At 38.3% G+C, this 22,827-nt stretch overlaps 1 protein-coding gene across 13 annotated transcripts in view; it reads right to left on the reverse strand.

Moving 5' to 3' along the window:
- The window catches only part of PDZD2 (PDZ domain containing 2), a 499,259-nt gene that overhangs the window by 202,250 nt on the left and 274,182 nt on the right, over positions 1-22,827 (reverse strand). Inside the window, exon 1 of one of the 13 annotated variants that reach the window (XM_074279482.1) lies at positions 16,058-16,226. The exons of the other annotated variants lie outside the window; for them this stretch is intronic. The gene's annotated coding sequence lies outside the window, so the exon portion shown is untranslated. Of the gene's footprint in view, positions 1-16,057; positions 16,227-22,827 lie in introns of those variants that run through there. 13 annotated transcript variants of the gene reach the window in all.

Genomic DNA, 22,827 nt, shown 5'->3' on the forward strand with positions numbered 1-22,827 from the left:
TGGTTTGGCAGGGCCCACCTTAAAGGCCTTGATTTGAAAGATTTTCTAGACCATTCTGGCCCATTCTAAACTCCTGACACTGCCTTTTGCCTTAACCCTCACATTTCATCACTTAATCAAAGACTGCCTCAAAAATGTTAAATTGTTTTATAGGAGCTAAGTGTCTAAGCTTCCCAAGAAGAGAGTCAACTTTGAGAGAGAAGGGGCTATTTTCTAGGCTTTTTTGTAAAGAATTCTTCATCTGGAGCAGTCTGAGTCTACAGTATACAAGTATATATGCTTGAGAAATACTTGTTGAATGAATGGGGAAAACCTAATTGAGAGCACAACGCACTATCTCCTGTTTAAAGCACCCAGGTTTGGTTGGTGCCATTGTTACCGGGTTCAGCTGGTGAGTCCCATTACAGTCTTCTCCTTTCATACCCATCTCACTTCCTGCTCTTTTAGTTTCTCTTCTCAAAGGTCCCTCCTTAGAATTCCTTCTCCTAACTAGGAGCATTCTCTGACTCCTCCCCTCAACCCCGTCCATCCCCCAGCTCCATGATCTTTCCTATTCTATTTTTTTCTTTCCACAACCTTTAGTTTAGCTTCTTTGGCTTCCTACTATGAATATGAGAAAGACATCTTACTTAGATCTTCCTTTAGTCAAGTGCCACGTCTCATGAGCTCTGAATGCTCAACCTTTCGGTCCGCTGACCATAGCCAAGACCCATGCTACTCAATTTTCTACCAATAATGGATAGAGAGCTGGCCTTGGTTGCAACATGGCCTGGGTTCTAGTGTACTCTTTGATACACACTGGTTGTGTGATCCTGAGAACGTTGCTTACCTCTTCAGCATTTGAGGGATCTCTCTAAGACCACAAGTTGGGGAGAAACATTGAAAGAATGAGTTTCTTAGATGAATGAAATCATCTAATTTTTTTTTTTGGAAACAAGCAACTTGAGGAGGAATTGAGAAAATGGTAAGTGGTATACACTGCCTGACCAATTAATATTTGACTTCTCCATACTCCAGCCCCGGAATCTGAAGTTGTGAGGCTTAAACTACTCAATGAATAGTTAAGGGATGCTCCTAGAAAATGGCAGAAGATGCCAAGATCAAGTAGGCTATAAAGGCTAAATCCTATTTTATTTGAACCCACTTGCAGCCTCAGACCAATAGTCTCTGAATTACTATTTAATAACAAGACTTGAGTATAGCATGCTTATAAAAGCAACATTTCTTTTTTTTTTTTTTCCTTTTAGGTACACTTGGAAAAACAAACCCAATCACAGAGCTGATTATCTCAGGAAGAGGGAATTCTAACTTGGGGGGAACAGGAAGTCTCAGTTATTTACATTTCAGAACTCTACACCTCAGCACAATCCTTGGAAGAACAAGAATTCAGCCCTCACTGAAATTACCATTCCTATTATGAGCCTATGGCACACTTAACTGGCACAGCTTTGGAAAAGACTGCCAATTCTTTTAGGCTCCATGTTAGCCTCCTCACTCTGGTCCTACTGGTGTTACTGTTCACTTTTCATAGTCACGCATGAGTTCATTTTTCTTATTCAGGCCCCATCAGAAGTGAATTTGCTTTTGGGAATCCTACCATGGAACATAAAATTCTAAATATCAGACTTTATTTCCTGGTGCTAATTCATATCCAACTGGCTGATGAGGGCAGGAGCATAAATGAATGATAAAGTCCTTATTAAGTATTTAGTATGCACCAGGTACTGTGCTAAATTTGGGGCCTCTCAAAAAGTTAATATTCTAATGGGGAAAACAACACTGGGGAACCAGAAGACAGAACATGGTTTAAAAGTGGCTGTAAAGTGATACAGAAGTTTTGGTTCTTGACAAGGTGAGGCAAAAGCTCACCTTTCCAAGCCCAGGAACCCAAGAGCTGATTCCATTGGGAAAAGCTCCAAGTTAATGTCTTGTATGGAAGCAATATGGACTGAGAATAGCAAATAATTAAAAACCCAAGAGAACCCCCCAAACAGTAGCACAAGAAAGAAAACAGTCAATGAAATAAGACTTGCAAGAAATATAGACCCAAATAAACACAAAGAGATGTTTTGTAGCTTAAGGAGCCAGGAACATGGCCAAAAAAAATGCCCAAAAGTGGACAAAGGGAACCTGCAGGTTCAGAGAGGGAATGAATTCCTATTCAGAACATGGTCATGTCATCTTCTCTGCTGGTGTTATTAGAAATGGAAAAGGAGAAAATGTGTTTGACTTAATCATTTACAAATGTAACCCAATATGATAATGGTTTCTCACTTATGGCCTATGGATTCGACTGATTCTACATCCTCTGGGTAATTTCAAGGCAAGCTCTGCCAGTCCTCAGCCCTGAGTTGTAGTGCCATTTTTAAAAATGCAATTTTATTTTATCTTCAGTTCCAAATCCTTTCCTTTCCCACCATTTCTCCCACCCAAAGAGAAAGCAAGAAAAACAAAACCCATTACAAAGATATATAATCAAGCAAAACAAATTAGTCATGTCCACATTAAACATCTCCCTTTTCCTCACAATCCGAAAAAAAAGAGGAATGCTTCAGCCTGCATTCTATTAATTCCGTAAGTTCATCACCTCTCTAGAAGAAGGCAAGTAAAATGACAGGTTCTCTGGTATTATGGTTGGTTTTAGTGTGCTGATCAGTTTCTAAGGCTTTTCAAAGTTGTTTGCCTTTACAATATTGTTTTCTGTTTCACTACTTTCACTCATGATCAAGTACAAGTACAAGTCTTCCCAGGTTCCTCTGAAACTATCCCCTTCATCATTTCTTACTGCACAATAATATTCCATCACCTTCATATACCATAACTTGTTTTGTCATTCCTCAATTGATGGATAATCTCTCAATTTTTGATTCTTTACCACCAAAGACCTGATAGAAATATCCTTTTATTTTGATCTCATTGGGGTATAGACCTAAGTATCATTGAGTCAAAGAGTATATACAATTTAATAGCTTTTTGGCATAGTTCCAAATGATCTCACATATTGTTGAAGGAAAACTTCCTTCAGGGTTCATAAATGTTTGTACATGCTAAAGAAGGCATTTAGAATACAATGGATGTAAAACTAACAGCAAGCCCTCTGGATCTGTTTCTTAGCTATTTCCAAACACCAGTATTGTGGGGTACTATTTTCCCATAAACACAAATAGCAAGTAATTCATTCTACTCATTAGAAATCTTGAAGGATTCAGCTTTCATTTCTTTCTTTGTTTCCATTAATGAATTTCTGGATCTTTAGTTTTGCAAAATAAAATGAGACAGACATATAGAGAGACAAAGAGAGGAACACACTGAAAAAAAGGCAAAGAAATACAGTGTGTGAAAATGTTATCATTTGCTACCTGTGTGACCTTGGAAAGTCAAATAACATCAGTTTCTTCATCTCAAAAATGAGAGTTAGATTAGATGATCTTTTAGAACCCTTCTAACCAAAATCTATTGTAATTTGGTCAACTTTTTAAATAATGATAGTAAAAATAGCAATTAGCATTTATATATAGCTTTTTTATTAAAGCTTTTTTTTATTTTCAAAACATATGCACAGATAATTTTTCATCACTGACCCTTGCAAAACCTTGTGTTCCAAATTTTCCCCCTTTCCCCCACCCTCTTCCCCTGATGGCAAGTAATCCAATATATTTTAAACATGTTAAAAAAATATATGTCAAATCCAATATATGTATACTTATTTATGTAATTACCTTGCTGCACAAGAAAAATCAGATCAAAAAAGGGAAAAAATGAGAAAAAACAAAATGCAAGGAAACAACAACAAAAAGAGTGAAAATACTATGTTGTGATTCACACTGAGTCCCCACAGTTCTCTCTCTGGGTGTAGATGGCTCTCTTCATCACAAGACCATTGGAACTGGCCTGAATTATCTCATTGTTGAAAAGAGCCATGTCCATCAGAATTGATCATCATATAGTCTTCTTGTTGCTATGTACAATGATCTCCTGGTTCTGCTCATTTCACTCTGCATCGGTTCATATAAGTTTATCCACTCTTCTCTGAAATCATCTTGCTTATCTTTTCTTATAGAACAATAATATTCCACAACTTGTTCAGCCATTCTCCAATTGATGGACATCCACTCAGTTTCCAGTTTCTGGCCACCACAAAGAGGGCTGCCACAAACATTTTTGCATATACAGGTCCCTTTCCCTCCTTTAAGATCTCTTTGGCATATAAGTCCAGTAGTAACACTGCTGGATCAAAGGGTATGCCCAGTTTGATAACTTTTTGAGCATAGTTCCAATTTGCTCTCCAGCATGGTTAGATTCACAGTTAAACCAACAATGTATCAGTGTCCCAGTTTTCCCACATCCACTCCAACATTTGTCATTCTCTTTTCCCATCATCTTAGTCAATCTGACAGGTGTGTAGTGGTACCTCAGAGTCATCTTAATTTGCATTTCTCTGATCAATAGTGACTTAGAGCACCTTTTCATATGGCTAGAAATGGTTTCAGTTTCTTCATCTGAAAAATTGTCTGTTCATATCCTTTTAACATTTATCAATTGGAGAATGGCTTGAATTCTTATAAATTTGAGTCCATTTTCTACATATTTTAGAAAGTTATCAGAACCCTTGAATGTAAAAATTTCCCCCATGTTTATTGCTTCTCTTCTAATCTTGTTTGCATTGGTTTTGTTTGTACAAAAACTTTTAACTTAATATAATCAAAATTATCTATTTTGTGCTCAATAATGATCTCTAGTTCTTCTTTGACCACAAATTCCTTCCTTCTCCACGAATCTGAGAAGTAAACTATCCTTTGTTCGTTCTTCTAATTTCCCCACTTTTTGGTATACAGTTATATATAGCTTTAAGGTTTGAGAAGCTCTTTACTTATGTCATTTCATTTGATCTTCAATGCTGGAAAATAAGGTCTATTATTATCTTTATAGAGGAGGAAATTGAGGTAGACAGATTAAGTGTTTTACCTAGGATCACACACCTACCAAGGTCTGAGGCTGGCTCTAACTCAGGTTTTCCTCCAAAGCCAGCACTCTAAACATGGCACCAACTGTCTTCTACTTCTAATTGGTGAGTTGATCTAAACTTTACTTGGCTGGTTCACAGAGAAGATACATCCCATCATCACAAGGTTCACAATCTAAGCATTGCCAGTTTTAGAGGAAGGACTTGTCAGAGTTTACTCTCCACTGACAGTCTTCTATTATGATATAGTAATAAACACTCTTGACAGGAATTGGAAATGCCATCCCAATACAAGAACTCTGTTCTTGTAACCCAGTGTAGGAGACTTTGAAGTGTGATCTAAATCTCAGACTGAGTTTATAAAAAATCACTCTTGCACAGATGTCAGGGGTTGTGTTATTGCTCAATCAGAGCACTGCCCACCCTCTCCACACTGATCCAATCCTTACTCTTTCAGCCCTCCCGGGTCAGTCTCATTGCCACTCATCAATGAAGGGAAATCATCACAGTGTCCCCATCTGCCCATGCTCAGCTCAGAAGTCAAGGCAACTAAGTTGGTGTGATCAGTACTAAACATCAACAGCCTGGCAAGGTCAGTCACGGGTTAGCAGGAATACAAGACAGTCTGACTTTGGTCAGACAGTCAGATCTGGAAAAATGATTTTCTCTTGCTGTCAAAGCTGAGGGAATTGGAAGCATGAACGCAGACAGAGCAATGCATGAAACCAAAGGGAGAGTCAAGGAGAGAGCTTCTAGCCACCAGCTCATGGCACTTGGCCCTCTTCAGCAACATGGACTTCCTGAAAATAAAGCTCTATTTATCGCCTTAAACTTAGGAAAACCAGACAGAGGTAATAGGGTCACAATGAAGCGGGGAATAAAACATGGAAAAATGATAATAAAATAGTAAATATAGTCAATAAAATAATAAAATAATCTCTTAAAAATAGATTGATAGAATTAAGAAAGGTAGGAATCTCGCAGATCATATAGGCCAAACTCCCTCATTGTACATCAGATAAGGCACTGAGGTTGGTATCATGGTGCCAGGCCTAGAAGTGGGAACTCATTTTCCTGACTCAAATCTTACCACAGACATTTATAGCAGGGTGACTCTGGACAAGTCGCTTAAGCTCATTGACCTGTTTTATCATCTGTAAGATGATCTAGAAAAAGAAATGGCAAAGTACTCCAGTATTTTTGCCAAGAAAACCCCAATATAATTTTTTTCTTTATTAAAGCTTTTTATTTTCAAAACATATGCACGGACAATTCTTTAACATTAGCCCTTGCAAAACCTTGTATTCCAATTTTCCCCCTTCCTTTACACCCTCCCCTAGATGGTAAGTAGTCCAAGATATGTTAAACCTGGTAGAAATATATGTTAAATCCAATATATGCACACATATTTATGTAATTATCATTACAAGAAAAATCAAATCAAACTAGAAAAAAAAAAGGAGCAAAATAAAACTCAAGCAAACAACAAAAAGAGTGGCAAGTATGTTGTGAACTACACTCAGTTCCAACAGTCCTATCTCTCCGAGTGTAGATGGCTCTCTACTGCTACTGGTTTGAGTCATCTCATTTCAACATGGTCTTAAAGTGGCTGCTGTCATACAAACATTGGATAGTGGAATCTTTTTTCTGCTCTAAGCATATGACTTGTGCTGCCCAATCAAAATAGAAGTCAGCCAAATGCATTATTCCTCTGAGAGGGAGGTTGGGGCAGAAGAAAGAGTGCTGGATTTGGAGCCAGAAGGTCTAAGTTAAAATGCTGGTCCAAGGCCATATAATCTCAAGTAAGTTTCTTTCCCAGTGGGATGGTTCTCTCTTTTGAAAAAATAGGTTGGGGGCGGGGGGGGGGGAGGGAGGGAAGGGTGAGTGTAGGGACTTATAAAATTAGGTCTCTTCCAATACTAAATTCTATGACCCTGTAAAGTTTAATTAAGGAGGAGAAAAACATCTAGATAGCTCAATGAATAAAGTGCTGGAATGAGGAAGCTTTGAATTCAAATTTAGCCTGAAATCCACTCACTAGCTGTGTGATCTTGGGCAAGTCATTTAACAAAGTTTGCCTCAGTTTCCTCATTGGTAAAACAAGCGAGACAAGAAAATAACTAACCACTCCAATTTCTTTGCCAAGAAAATCCTAAATGGGCTCACAAAGAATCAGACATGACTGAAATGATACAATAACAAAAAAAAAGAAAAATCTCACAAAATCTTTGTTTTTTCTTTTCTTCCTTCTTTTCCCTTTCTTCTGTTTTGTTTTGCTTTTAATAAAGGAGCTTCAATTCGTATTTGGTAAAAACTTGAAAAAGAACTTATAGTTCAATTTACTTCATAGTAATAACACCTATCATTAGCACTCAGTAAGTACTTAATAAATGCTCATTCATTCATCTTAGAAACACTTTCCCCAGTGACATCATTTCCCTTCAATGCCTAAGAGATGAATTCTAGCTGGCCAGGGTTAATGATAGAAGGTTTAACAGAAAAGGGAGGGCTGGATTTAGATTATTAGCTTTAGAAGAATAGGGGCAGGATCTAAAACAATCATGGCCTGGAGTTATCTTGACTTGGGATAGTGCACCACTGTTGACAAATTAGGGGGAACCTGGGAGCTAGAAAATTTAAACTAGGTGTGAAACAAAAAACAAAACCTGGGCCCATGCCAAGGAAAAAAATGTGTAATGTGCTGCCACTTAACACTGGCACTCTGCTTTATCAGGCTACAGAAATTCGGTCCTGGGCATATTATTGCACTCCAAGAGAAATTTAACAAATCACTATGTGACCAGGATCTAAAAAAGTGAATGTGATCTCAGGTTGCTTTAATGTGTGTACTGCTAAAAATGGGGAAGGTGATGGTCTTGCTTGTTTTCTTGTTTTCTCCCCCATCCAGATGATACCTGGATTCTGTCTTCAGTTTTGATTGCCACATTTTAAAAAAGAACTTTGACAAGATAGATGGCATCTATTGTTTTGCAAATCTTAAGTACTATGTAAACATAAGCTAACAGCAATAATAGTATGTTACAGAAAGAATTTTCTTTAAAAGTTATACTTGGAGATGAACATAGATAATTCAAAGAATGGTGGACATTATAGTTGCCTACCAAAATTTAGGGTCTGCCAGGTACCTAGCAAGACACAATCTGGAAGTTAGACTTAAGTATCAGAAGGTTGCTAGCCTCAGAATCTTAGCACAGACAGAACTGTTGCCCACAATCAGCTGCACATAGCACTGTTCCATGAAATTTTAAGAATAATGTTTTTAGCAGATGTTACCATATCAAATGTTCATAATCCCCCAAGCTATGTGGAATAAAAAGCTTTTAAAATAGCCAGAGGATGAAAGGCAGCTAGTTAGCACACTGGTTAGAGTGCCAGGACTGGAGTCAGGAAGACCTGAATTCAAATCCAACCTCAGACACTTAATATCTGTGTGAATATGGACAAGTCATTTAACTTTGTTTGCCTCAGTTTCCTCATTTGTAAAAGGAGCTGGAGAAGGAAATGACAAACCACTCCAATATTTCTGCCATGAAATCCCAAAAGAGACACAATTAAAAAAATGATAATGGAGGAAGAAAGTAAAATGACTTGAAAACAGGACATGGTCTGCCATTCCTATCTTCCTAACTATTAGAGTTTTCCTGAAGATGTTTTCAGAGAGCCTACAGAAAAAAAAATTATATCCTAGCACATTTATTTATTTATAAGAAACCGTTATATTATCTACTTTTCCAATAGTCCATTGAATACTACATACAAAATAAGAAAAACAGGATGGAAACTTGCCCCAAACATTTCTATCTTCTTTTCATCAAAACAGATGAGAATAGATGAAGATCCTCATGTAGTCTAATCCATTCCTGTTCAGTTAAGATTGGAGCAGATTTCTTCCAACATAATTATGAACTCAGACTTTGACTCTTCATCCAGGGGAAGATAACCAAGGGGGTGAAGAGACTTGAAGCCAAGCCTCACAAGAACTGGTTGAAGAAATTAGGGATGTTTAGTTTGGAGAAGAGGAGATGAAAGTGGGAGAGGGATATAATAACTACCATGTGAAAAAGGAATCTAATTTATTCTGTTTAGTCCCAGAATAGAGAAAGAGGAATGATAGGGGAAAGTTGTTGGGCTAGATTTAGGCTAAATGTAAGAAAACAACAACTAATCGAGCTGCCCTAAAATAGAATTGTCTACCACAGGAAGTAGTGAATCGCCCATTACTGGAGAAGAAGGCTGTACATCAGGGATGTTGATGGGGAAGCCATGCTTATGTACAAGTTTAACAGGGTAACCCTGAGTCATTGATAAAGGACTTGCCTGTATTTGATGCATCAGAGATTCTGTGATGAGGGGGAAAAGTCTGGAGAAAAACTTTTTGAGCTAATGATAAAAATTCACATTTGTATAGATGGCTTATAAGCTTTTCAGAATGTTTTATATACTTTATCTCATTTGTTCCTCTCATACCCCTTTGAAATTCCACCTGTTATTTTCTCCACTACAGATGAGGAAGCTGAGTCTGAAAGATGTTAAGTGATTGGCCATTAGTATTAAGTAGGTGAGATTTGAAACCAGGTTTTCCTTACTTTAAATCTGATTTGTTCATCCTTTGTTCCTGAAGAGAACCAATGACAGCAAGGGGGACTTGCCTTGCAGGTGAATTAAATTTATGTGAAGCATAGTTACACAAAGTCATAAGCCTCATTCTCTCTTCCCCAGAACACATCCAATGGCAAGACAAAACTCAAGATGACTGGCAATGACCGAGGATGCAATGGATGCCTAACCAAGATCTAAGCACTTCAGAGTGCCTGCCTTCAGTCACCTTCACATGAATTGTTCTCACGGGCCCATTGCGCAGGGAGAAATCTTCACTTACTTGGAGTAGACATCCCCCTAACTCACCCATGAGTTTGAGACCTGTTGGTTACCCTCAACCTGGGTAAGCCCATTTTGGTTTTACTATAGTGTGGCCACTGCTCATGCTACTTTATTACACCATACTGTGTTTCTAGAAATAACTTAGAAGGGGCAGATAGGTGGTACAATGGAAAGAGCAATGGCTCTGGAATCAGGAGGATCTGAGTTCAAGTCTGGTCTCAGATATTTATTAGTTGTGTGACCCTGGGCAAGTCACCTAACCACAAATGCCTCCCTGCCTCCCCCCCCCCAAAAAAAAAGTACTCTGAATAAGTAACTCTTACATGTTCTCCTTCAAGTGAACGCATTCAGTGTCAAACCATACTCTTCATTATATTAATACTCTGCTTCTTTTTTCTTCTTGACACTCCTGCTTTCTTTCCCCCTCTTTTTCCCTGCCTCTGCTTTAGGCTGCTCAGTCCTACTTATGCACAGCACCAAAAACTCTCTACCTCAGCTGTAACTTCAGGACTTAAAAACATGCCTCCTTCCCTTCCTTCTACCCCACAACCTGCTAATGGTCCAGTTTGATTAAAAAGGCTCCTTTTTTCCTGATTTAATTGGGGAAAGGGAAAAAGGATAAAAAAAGATGGCAAATAAATGACAGCTAGTAACATAACTAGGTGCAGAATTTGTTCTTTCACTCTTTGCCACTGAGAAGCTTCACTTAGAATCAGATAAGGCTGTGGCAGGAGGAATTCTGGTCCTGCAAGCCAAGTATTCAATAGCACCACAGAGGAAGTTATATCCTACATGGAAGTCTCTTTCTATGAACCACAAAACAATTAGCTATTTGTTTTCTCCCTTTTCCCACAAGAAGAATTTCTCTTAATAACTGGGGAGAGGTTTCCCACGGACGTGAACAAATGGTGACTTCCAGAGCTCTAAAATTATCTGAAATATTATAAAAACACAGATGTAAGAAAGGGTTCAGAAGACTATAACAAAAGAAAGGTTGAAATGCTCAGTGATGGTGTACAGGGCAAGAGATCCAGCAACTAAAAAAGAGAGCCACTGAATGATAGGGCAAAACCCAGGCATTGAAATTCTAGGAATTGAAAATATATAATTATTTGCAGAACTAAAGCCAAACACTGAAAAACTAGAAATGAGCATTTGGATAAGAAAATTCAGACACTAAGTAAAATAGAAGTCAAAGTACTAAGGATGTTGCTGCTGCTACTGATGATAGTGAGAGATAGACAAAACCACACCTAGGGTGAGTTAATCTGGACTTTGTTCCAGTGCAGCAAAATTAGGGGGCACTGATGACACTTCTGCTCTTTATGCAATTAGCAGCACAGGGAAAAAGCACACCAATATTGGCACACAGTAAGGAAATAAACAGTTAGAATAGGGAGCAAACAGATGTTTCCTTCCCCCTCCCATCATAGATGAGTTCCCTGTCCTAATAGTTACCTCAGGGCATCCTAGGGTCTCTACCTATCTACATTTATGTTTAAAAGTAAATTTGGGGGTACACATCGTGCTGTTTGCCCAGATGCCAAAATTGCCAGTTACAATTCTGTTTATAAGAAAATGATGCACAAGGCCAAGTGCACTCCTGGAGAGTAACACTTATGTCACTGTTAAAGGGTTGCAGGGAAAGCTACTGGTTGCCATGTTCTAGGTCGGTTTTAGATTCCAATAACAAATATTAATTTCTGAAAAATGACCTCTCTCCCTCCTATTTCTTGCTTTAGAGAATGCTTTATTCCCCACCTTTGTTTGCTTGCCTTTCAATTTCACTCTTTGTTGTCAAGGTGCCATCAGCTCAGCAAAAACCAATAACCAAGTCCTCAGTGGTTTTTCTGGTTCCCAGATTCTGCCAGCTTAACTTAAAATGACAAAGGAGAGGTCAGGAACACAAAACAAAATATTCAAGAGGCCACACTGTGTCACAAAGAAGGCCAATTCTCAGCACGGTCCATTTCCCAGCAGGGCTCCCAGCCAGGCTAGCCACTGCTGACTGCCATCTCCTTGAAATCATTCCCTTTCGGATGGAAGGCGGTTTTCACATCTGAGCAAGTCACGCCATGGTCACCAAGGGTAAGCAGGGGTAGGAAAGTCATTTAGCAAACCGCCTGGTGTCTCTCTCAGCTGCTTGCCACCAAAAGAATGAAATCATTCTCTTCCTTCAAAGAACCTTGATTTCCATCCCCTCATTTAAATTCTGAAATATACTGCCAGCCCAGAAGGAATCAGGTATCATTTGATCCCATTTTTAAGAAGATGAAACTCCTATTCATCCAATGTCTCCTTCCTGGTCTCCTTCCTGATCTCTTTAGGTAGTTCTCTATTCCAAGAATCTGTTCTGGTTTTTCCCTCTAAACCAGTTTTGGTATCATGGACACCTTTGGCCATGTGGTAAAGCAAGGGATCCTTTTGTAGAATGAGGCTTTTAAATAATTGAAGGAAATGCTAAATTTCCATTAAAGATTAGCCCAAAAACAACTGTTTGGACATATATACATATATTGTATTTAATTTATATTTTAACTTGTATTGGTCAACCTGCCATCTGGTGGAGGGGGAAGGAGGGAAAAAATTAGAACAAAAGGTTTGGCAATTATTAATGTTGTAAAATTACTCATGCATATATCTGGTAAATAAAAACTATTTTTAAAAAAGATTAGTGCAAATCAAGATGTAATGTTTTCCCATCTAATTTTAAAAACCCTTTGAAATCTTTCAAAGGCCTCTTTGGGGCCCTTGACTCTTATGAACTAATGCTCTTTCCCTTAGTGATATTATCTACTACTAAAGATTAACTTAATATATTTAAACAGATGTCTTCCTGATTCCAAGCCCAGTAGAGATCATCTTCCTGAGTTCAAATCTGGCTTCATACACTTACTAGTGGTATGATCCTGGGCAAGTCACTTAACCCTGTTTGCCTCAGTTTCCTCACCTGTAAAAATGAGCTGGAAAAGGAAATAATAAACCACTTCATTAAAACTTCAAAATGGGGTCACTGAGAGACGGGCACAACTGGAACAAATGAACAACAAAATCTGTCCCCCAAAGTCTGTTCTTACCTCTCCTGCAGTCTGCTTTACAAATCTACCTGGGCTACCCATACCTCACTCAGTTTAAAGTTGACCTCTTCATTTTCTACTCCAAAGTCACCACTCTACTTCTAAACAGACCAACAGTTGCCATCATCCTATGTATATAGCTCCATATGACCTTGGCAACTTCCCTCAGCCTGTGTCAGCTAGTCTGAAAGGAGAGTCTCATGACTGGAGCAAAGGAGTATTCTTATAATCAGATACTGGAGTCCTGATCACACCTCCTCCAGGAAGTCTTTTCTGATTTCTTTGGGCAGGAACTATCTTCCTCCTCAAACCTCACACTGAACTTTGTTTTAAATCCCTCAACATCTGTGCTTTCTCCCTCCATTAGAATGTGAGCTCTTTTAGAGCAGAGACTGTATTATTTTCCTACTTGGAGATCCAGCATTTAACATAGCAATTTGCATATACAGTAAGTGCTCAAAAAATCCTTTAATGAGTAACTCAATAATACTCCAAAATTGTTCATGATGTCTATATATGGATTTCCCTAGACTCTAAGCTCTATGAGGAAAGGAAGTTACCTAAATTTCAAATCTCTCCCAGCACCTAGCAGAAGGCTCTACAAACAGTAGGTACTTAATAAGTGTACATTTCGTGTACTTATATTTATTAAATGTTTTGCAGAAAATGTGTGGAGGCAGAATTTTATGTCACTGGCATGCTTATCTAATTGTAATCATCCTAGATCCTGCAGAGGCAGCTGGTGGATCAAATATTGAGCCTAGAATCAGGAAGACCTGAGTTAGAATTTTGTGTCAGACACTTTTTGGCAACTCTATCTGCCTCATTTCTCTTTAACTACAATACAATATATACCTACCTTGCAGGGTTGTTGTGAGGATCAAATGACATAATTGTTGTAAAATGAACTTAAAACAGTTTCTGGCATGTACTAGGGGCTACATAAATGCTTATTCCTTTCTCTCCTCTCCCTCCCTTCCCTACCTTAAAGTAAATTAGCTGTATCTCTAAAGTCTAATATTCTAACCCTAATAATTCTTAATAAGATATCATGCACTTTATGGACATCAATAAATACTGACCTTGATGGACACCTCAGACCTAAATGATACTTCATATTCAAGGACACTGATTTGTCCTCAACCCTACTTGCCCAACATTCCCCTACCATCTCTCCTCCATGCTGCCCCCAAAGGTATCTGGACTTGCAATTTCTCTCTCTCTGGCTACTCAGGAATGTTTTCTCTCACCTGTGCCCTCTGGGCTTTTATTCCTCCACTAATGTTTTCTGCATTTGCACTTAGGCTTGGGCTCTTGTGCCAAAGAGTAAGAGATTGTGAATCCCCAGTGGCTCTGGTAGAACATAAAGTCTGACTGAATGAACATAGTCTTGCAAAAGTCACATTCAAAATGGAGAAGGCCTAGGAAATATGGTTGAAAGGTAACAGATGGAGTAATCCCACAATAACATGGCCCAGAGGTCATACTTGCTAGGCTGGAATAATAGGGGATCTATGGAGGTATAGAATGTACAGCTGCAGATGCTGACCTACTATTCAGTATGATTCAGGTGAGCAGAGGAAATTTTAGGACTAATGCCAATGGCAACTAGTGAGGAGAGAAAGTATACACATGTGAGAACTCTGGACATGTGTCTGTCTGTCTCTAGGTTTGTCTGTCTGACAAACCCTCCCTTTTCCCCCTCTGTCTTTTTCGTCTCCCCTTACTTCTCTCCTTCTCTAGTCCTTTTCTTTCCTCTCTTCACTCCTCTTTTTTTCCCATTCTGTTCCCTTTCCTCTCTCTTCCTTCTCTCCTCTCCTTTCTCTTTCCTCTACCTCCTGTCCTTTCTTTTTCTCCCCATTTCCTCTTTCTTTCTCTTTTCTTCTCTCTCTAGTCATCCTCTTTTCCTCCCTTTCTTCTCTTTCTCCAATTTTCTTCCCTTTCCTTTATTTTACTTATCTCCCTTTCTCCTTCCTCCTTCTCTCTCTCTCTCCCTTTTTTCTCTTCCTCCTCTCCTCTTTCTCTTCCCTCTACCCCCTCTTTCTTTCTCTCCCCCATTTCTTCTTTCTTTTCTTTTTATTCCCACTCTCCCCTTCTTCTCCTTTCTTTTCCTCCCTTTCTCCTCTTTCCTCTTTCTCAACTTCCCCCTACTTCTCCCTCCCACCCTCTCTCCCAATGGACTATGACAATATGACTCCTCTAACCCCAAGGAGAGTAATGAACCGAACATCTTATCTCCTCCATCCAGATAACATGACTTCTACATATGGTAATATCCCTAAGGACAGCATGGAATATTGGAACTTGAAGTCAGGAAGCCTGAATTCAGATCCCACCTTTACTACTTACTAACTGTGTGACTTCTGAGTCTCAGTTTTCTCATCTATAAATAAGTGGGAGAGACTAGATGTCCAACACCTCCCCCCATCCCAGTCTTCCAGCTTTACATCTATGATTCTGTGATCTCTAAGAACAGGCACCAAGACCACAGCCCAAGCAGGGTCCCACCCCAATTATCCTGCTAATGAAAATCTTCTCTGCCCCTTTCCTCACCCTCCCCCACTCTCCCAACTAGACATTGTAAGGGCTTTGCACTTTGTAAGTGCAACACTCTCCATATGGAAAATGCCTAGGGAACACAAGAAAATAAATGGGAAAAAGCTCTTGCAATTTTCTTTCCAGCATCAATTAAAAAGCAGTTGTCTGCCTCTATGGATTCAACCAGACTTGACAAGCATTTGTGACCAATAAAATAACACACACAAACCCACATATACATCCCAACCCCAACCTCTCCCCTCTTCCTACTTTAAGATGCTATTTTGCACTCTGCCAAATGGACCACCAATAAAGTCCCCTAGAAAACAAAAGACTAAAACCTAAAAGCTACTAAACAAAAGGCCTGATCTGAAGGAACAGGGAAAGGAAAGTTTGCCAGGCTGACAGAAGGGAAGCAAGACTGTGTGGAGATAGAAGGAGGCCAAGGGCTCATTAACCTGTCTCAAACTCGTTTCTTAAATCTGTTTTTCTCCCCCAAATGTCTGAGGTGAACAAGATTTGTGTCTCAGCAGAATGAAAGCTGGAAAATTTAAAAACCTAAGTCAAATACTCTCACATTTTCAGTCCCGAAGTCTCTGAACCATTCCAGTCTCGTGCCTGGTCCAAGTGGTCTGCTCATTAGTCTGCTCGGTGCTTCGTAGCCCAGGGCTAGAAATGCCCTTCTGATCAGAGGAAGAGCAAATCCTTAGGAGAGTAAAGTATGAGGCAAGTCAATCGCCAAGCTCACATGACCTGCCATAAAACAGAGGGTCAATGTGAAGGGAGGAGCCAGAGATAGAAGCACCCAGGGATAGGAGAGGTCTGCTCACCTCTCTCCAACTTCCTAGTAACTAGTAAGGTAGGCAATACAATAGGTATAGATAGAATACACTCTGGCTGGTCAGCTGAGGTGCTTAAAGGCATGAAACCAAGGAATTCAAGGGATTAAGTTTAATTTTGCATTTTGTATGTGGGCCAATTAACTTTTTATTTTGGAAGTTCTTATTCTGTGAATTTTTTTTTATTTTGAAAATTGTATCGATTTTATTTTATGCTTTTAAAAATATTATTCTGAGAAGGAGATCCATGGGTATCACCAAAAAAAGTAGTCAAAGAGGTCTGTGATACATACACACACACACACACACACATCTTTTCATACATATATATATATATATGTATATACACACACATGGACCACTGCTCTGGTCCATGCCCATAGAACAGATCTCTAACCCTAGTCAACTGAACCATCGCTGTGTGTATATCAATGTGAATGAGCGAAAGAATGAGAAAGGTATGGGGCCATTTTGGATTTGTCCCATCCACAGCTTCTTTTTCCTGGGTTCTGTTCTGAGCATAATCAAGTAGTTGTTTCTTAATCTAAAGAGTAGGCTCCTTACTGTAAGCATTGTTTTTGTTTTTTTTTTTTGGGTTTTTTTTTTTTTTGGTTTTGTTTTGTTTTTCTTCCCAGATTATTTTTACCTTGTGAATACAATCCTTCCTTTGCAACAACAACAGCAACAACAAAATTCGGTTCTGCACATATATATTGTACCTAGGATATACTATAAGATATTTAATATGTATGGGAATGCCTGCCATCTAGGGGAGGGGGTGGAGGGAAGGAGGGGAAAAACTCAGAACAGAAGGGAGTACAAGGGATAATGTTGTAAAAAAAAAAAATTACGTATGCATATGTACTGCCAAAGAAAATGTTATAATTATAAAAATTAATTAAAAAAAAAAAAGAGTAGGCTCCTTAAAGGTAGGGGATGTATCCTGCATAATACATCTGTGCTATGACATCTGGGGCAGCACTGACTACCCAGGAGGCATTTATACATCTTGATTGGTGATATGAGTTTCTACTTGCAGAACTTTGCAAGAAAATAAGCAATGGTCTAACCAGGTATACTTAAAACTGCATGCCAGACACTTTTGAAAGAGAAGGGAATTTGTCTCTGTGCCCTTACTTCTTGCTCATGTGTCCTTGAGGTTTCAGCTAGAAACGACGTTATTTCTTTCTCCCTGTCCTACATTCGACTTAATGCCAACTTTGTGCATTCCAATGCCCACAAGGCTTACTGTAAATATTTCATGTCTCCCATACAAGAGAATGCCAGAATTACTGCAACTACTAAACTCAATTCATGCTTTGCTCCACTGACTTTCCACGGTTACTCTGGATGGGGAAGGGACTAAAAGGATTCAGAGGAACATAAGATATGGGTCAGGATCTCTCTACTGCCTCAGTCTCAATTAAACACTAACTAATAAAAAATCCTGACACTTAAACAACAGGCTGTTATTAAATTACTCATCAACATCCTGACCTTCAGCAGCTCAGCTCCTCCCCAAGTCCCAGACAAGATAATTATATACAATATTGGAGAAGACTAAGTACTGGATTAAATTATTGAAATCTTGAAGATAGGGAATTTAGAAAGCACTGGATGTCTACCTCCTTTATTTAATTGCTGAAGAAACTGAGGCCCAGAAATGGGAAGTGATTTGCTCATAAACCCAGTTATTTAATATCAGAGCCATAATTTGAATTTGGTTCTTTTTGATTTCCTACATAATATGCTATTTCTAGTTTACATTTGTTTTGGGGATGTATCATATTGGGGGGGGTTATATTAGCACAGTCAGCCTGTAGACTGGATTGTGACTATCTAGCAGGACTCCAGTTTCCAGAGGACCATCTTTCTACAGTTGAAGAAGACTCACCCTTTCTTTCTTCGTTGTGTAAGTTCCTTGTGCCCTGCCTAGGATCAGAGGCTGTCACTAGCTCAGGACAAGCTTCTCTTGTCCATGCTACTTGGGGAACAGGGACCTATTGTGAGATGCTTCTGGCCAGAGCAATCTGGTTAATGATCCCTGGAAGGCTCTGTGTGTGTGTGTGTGTGTGTGTGTGTGTGTGTGTGTGTGTGTGTGTGAGAGAGAGAGACAGACAGACAGACAGACAGAGTGAGAGACAGAGAGAGAGAGGAGAGACAGAGAGACAGAGATAGAAGTCTTGTGTTAATGGCAGACCAGCAATTCATGTTCTGAAGCAGAACACCACCAGACATTCTGCCTGCCCTTTTCCCACCACTGACTTTAAGACAGGCAAGAGTTCAATTAGAGAAAATTAACTATGACTACCACCATTCCAGTCTAAATAGGTTCTCTTTATCTATATATTGACAAACTTTCAGAATTGTCTCTCAATTTATGCAGTGTAAACATAAAATTGTCTTTCCAAAATGAGATTTCTATGGCAGGAGCTAAGTCTGCATAAATTTGGAATAACAGTATAGTAAATTCTTGATGAATTAAAAAAAAAAACCACACTGAGTTTTCTATGTTTTACAGTTTCTTGGGGTTTCGCCACTTCTAACCATGAATTTTCCAAGGATTTCAGCTTCAGGGTCATGTGGCCTTGGAGAAGCAGTGATCAAGGCAGTCTGTGGTTGAACTGATATCCACCCATGAGCTATAGTCATTGAAGCTCATGTCACTGAAATGTAATAAAGGCCATCTGGATCTGCTTTAAGTTTGGGTTCTTAGGAATGGGGCTAGGGTGGGAGGACAGGAGTAATAATCTAAGCAAAACCAAAAATTATTTGTCTGCCTATTGCTCCTGAATGGATCTCTGTAGAAAAATAAACACACACATTGTAAGGTAAATGGAGTAGCCAAGAGTTCAAAGTGACCAAAGAAAGGCAAATTTTATAACATCCCTGGACAACTTTAACTCCAGTAATGCACAGTATGAAAATTATGGCTGTGCTAGAGAGGAAGAAGAAAAACCCAAACTAAACCAAAGCCTCCCCTAAATTTAGTGTTCCTCATTTTAAGAGACCAAATCTTTGACCTATCTATATTCCTGATGTGAAAAAAAAAGCATCAATATGAATTAAAAATAAGAAGCAAAATAGTCCAGAACCTAGAATAAGCTGGAGTAAATAATGGCCCTACAACAATTTGATGATCACAAGCCAATTATGATTGAAAACCTAAGTGAAGTTAAGGAGATGAGGAAAAATAGAAATTCTTCAGATATTCCAGAGCTTTACACACAAAACACTTGATTTCAATATTCCTGTAACTAAGGGAAGGGAAGTAAAAGCTTCATTTTACAAGGGGAGAAGAGAAGTTTAGTTCAATCAGCAATTTCTAATAAAGACTCAAACCCAGAACCTTTGACTCACAGCACAGTTCCCTTCACTAAAATCAAATTTAAACTTCAAGAAAAACAAGACCATGTTAAAAATACATACTGTTATAAAGTGTGTTTTAGTTGGGCATGGCTAAGTGGAGTCAAACCAGTAACTTTTTTCTTTTTTAGAGGATTTAAAGTTTATTTTAAATTTAGAAATAGGGAATATGAGATCATTTATTTAGAACTAGAACTAACATCCATCTGGTCTAACCCTATCATTTTACAAATGAGGAAACCAAGGTCCCTTTGGATGATTCATCCAAGATCACACAGTTTAGTAAACGGAAGAAAGCAGAATTTGAACTAACATACTTTAACTCCAAAATTCACCTTTTATTATTGTACAACAAGATCTTAGGGAGAAAAATGTTTTCTCTTCAATTCAATTTTTCATTAAATTATGCTATAGATTTTATTTTTGTTTTATTATGTCATTCTAGTTGAGGTGATTGACTATACTCTCACACTAGGTAACTAATTAATAAATTGATAAAATGATAAGATTTTTTTTCTTTAACTTTCAACAGCCAGAAATTTGACTTGTTTGCTGGTTGCTATTACTACTAAATACCACCTAATATATGTTTCCAATGCTCATACTGTCACCTGGTATCACAGCAATTTCTGAATATATAGCATTGTGTAGTGAATGAATGAATAAAAGTATATTTTAAAAACACTACTATGTTCTAAGTATTACAAAAATAAAAGCAAAAAAGAAATTTGCTATTTAAAGAGAGAATGATAATATTCTATACTTGCTGAGTAAATTTGATGTTTTTTGTTGCTGTACATTTGCTGTTTCTTATTTCCTTTGTACTCCTTCTGTACATGTCATTTGATGTTTCTTATTTCCAAAACTAGAGAAAAGAAGTGAAGTGCTCCATAAGCTGTAAAGGATGATCCCAGAATTGATAATGAAGTGAACCATGGCTGAGGCTTTCTGAAATAATTGGTTTAAAGAAAGTCAATTACCAATCAGGATTTGGTGAAAGTGGAGAGGGTACAGCAGAAATTATTAAAGACTGTACTGTATATTAACCAGTAATTTTATCATTCAAAATAACATATCTTAACATATTAGAAATGTAACATGTGATACTGGAGATTTTCCCAGAATGTCAAGTGTGAAAGTACATGACCTTCCATACTACGTGACTCAATTATTAGTGACTGTTTGAATTCAGCTATGGCAAATAGGTGGCACAATAGATAAGAGTTCTGGGTCTGGAGTTAGGAAAACTCATCTTCTTGAATTCAAATCTGCCCTCAGACACTAGCTGTGTAACCCTATGTAAATCACCTACCACATTATTCTTCATCTGTAAAAATGCGCTGGAGAAGGAAATGGCAGATCATTCCGGTATCTTCGCCTGGAAAACCCCAAAGTCACGTCCAAAGAGTTGGACATGACTGAAATGCATGAACAATAACATGGATTACTATCAGTAAAACACTTTACTCTGGGGGATTTTTTTGTCTATGGGATTATAGAGTCTTTCTTTCATTTTATTTATTATTTCTTTTTTTGGAGGAGGAAAAGAGGAAAAGAAGGGATGGGAAGGGACAGAAACAACTAAGGAAGATGATGGAAGCCTTTAAGAAAGCCTAAGGAGAAAAATAAATCTCATGATTATTCTAAGTCCTGGAGCATTTGCTACCATATTACCAAGCATCCTCCAGCTTCCAAGCCCTACTCAGGGAGGATGCTGACCACTCACTGACCTCTAAAAAGACTATCGGTTCCATTTTGTCTAATTTTAAATATCAAGCAACTGATTTGATTCATAGGTTTAAAAAAAACACCATAATAGTGATGCACATAGCCCATCTTTAATCAATATACAGTATTCATACAGACATCAAGATTTTTTTTAAGACTGTATGTTCCTGTCACCTTTAATCACAACTTCTATGACCTCATTTTGTCTTTTTTCTTTGCCTTCAAAGTTTTCAACAGTAATGAGCCAAACAAGTCTTTACCAAATAAGTAGAATGAACTACAGATGACTGGGTGTTGTTTTCCTCAAAATAATTTCTTTCTAACCCTGATCTGTGATTTCAGCTGTGTTAAGGGGCTCCTAGGTGAGAAAATTCCCTCTACCAATCTAGATCAACTAAACTGCCCTAAAAGCTGCCTGAGGCACTGAGAGGCTGTGACTTGTCCAGTATCACAAAGTCAAAACATGTCAGAGGCAGGACCTAAAACCCAGTTCTGACTCTGAGATTGAAAGGTTTCCTATCCACAGTGACATGCTGTCTTTTGACAGGAGAAAAAAAAAAAAAAGTGATTTTCCTATAAAGACAAGAGAAGGGCATAATGGGATTTAATTGATGAATTCATTTTTAGTATCGCTTTGAGGGGAATGAACTAAACATACAAAATGATGAAATCCAACTAAGTCCAGCAAAATCTCTGTATCCATAAAGGAGGGAAAGTTAAACATGAAGAACATGATAATTTCTACTCTGTATTCTTTTTTTCTATGCTTCACTGAAAATAAATGGATTAACAAAAAGAATCAGACACAGGGAAGCACAACTTTTGCTTTTGAAAGTAGTATATCCAACACTCAGGAATCTTGGCAACTTCCCTAACTGACAAAGCCCAGGCTTTTGAACAATAAGGGAAAGAAGGGTGTGGCCATTTTCAAAGCCAAGAAGGCCTCTGTAGCTGAATTCCTAATAGAGAAACATTCTTCGAATAAAATACCTCCCATAATGAGAGAACCAGAAAGCCAGAAGTAGAAAGGGACTCAGAAGCCTTATGGTTCCACTCTTATTTTTCAGTTGAGAAAACTAAGACCCGTATAGATTAAGTGCCTACAACAAGGCCACACAGTCAGATTTGGACCCATGTCCTCAAACTGATGAACTAGTGTTTTTTCACTGTTCCATGCTGGGATTGCATTATCTTTACATTAAAATAAAGATTCTTGGTGGCATTAATCTAGCATGGTCCCATGCAGATAGGCACTCAGCTAAAACATTACTTTTTCTTGTTGGACTCCTGGGACAGAATTTATAGGAGGGCATGGACAGATGTCTACAACATCAACAAAGAGCCTACACGAATAATAATGGTGGCGACTTTGCTTTGAGTTTGCCAATTTTTTTTTACAATATCTCATTTTTCC

The sequence above is a fragment of the Sminthopsis crassicaudata genome, chromosome 1 (assembly GCF_048593235.1).
Source record: "Sminthopsis crassicaudata isolate SCR6 chromosome 1, ASM4859323v1, whole genome shotgun sequence".
Classification (NCBI taxonomy): domain Eukaryota; kingdom Metazoa; phylum Chordata; class Mammalia; order Dasyuromorphia; family Dasyuridae; genus Sminthopsis; species Sminthopsis crassicaudata.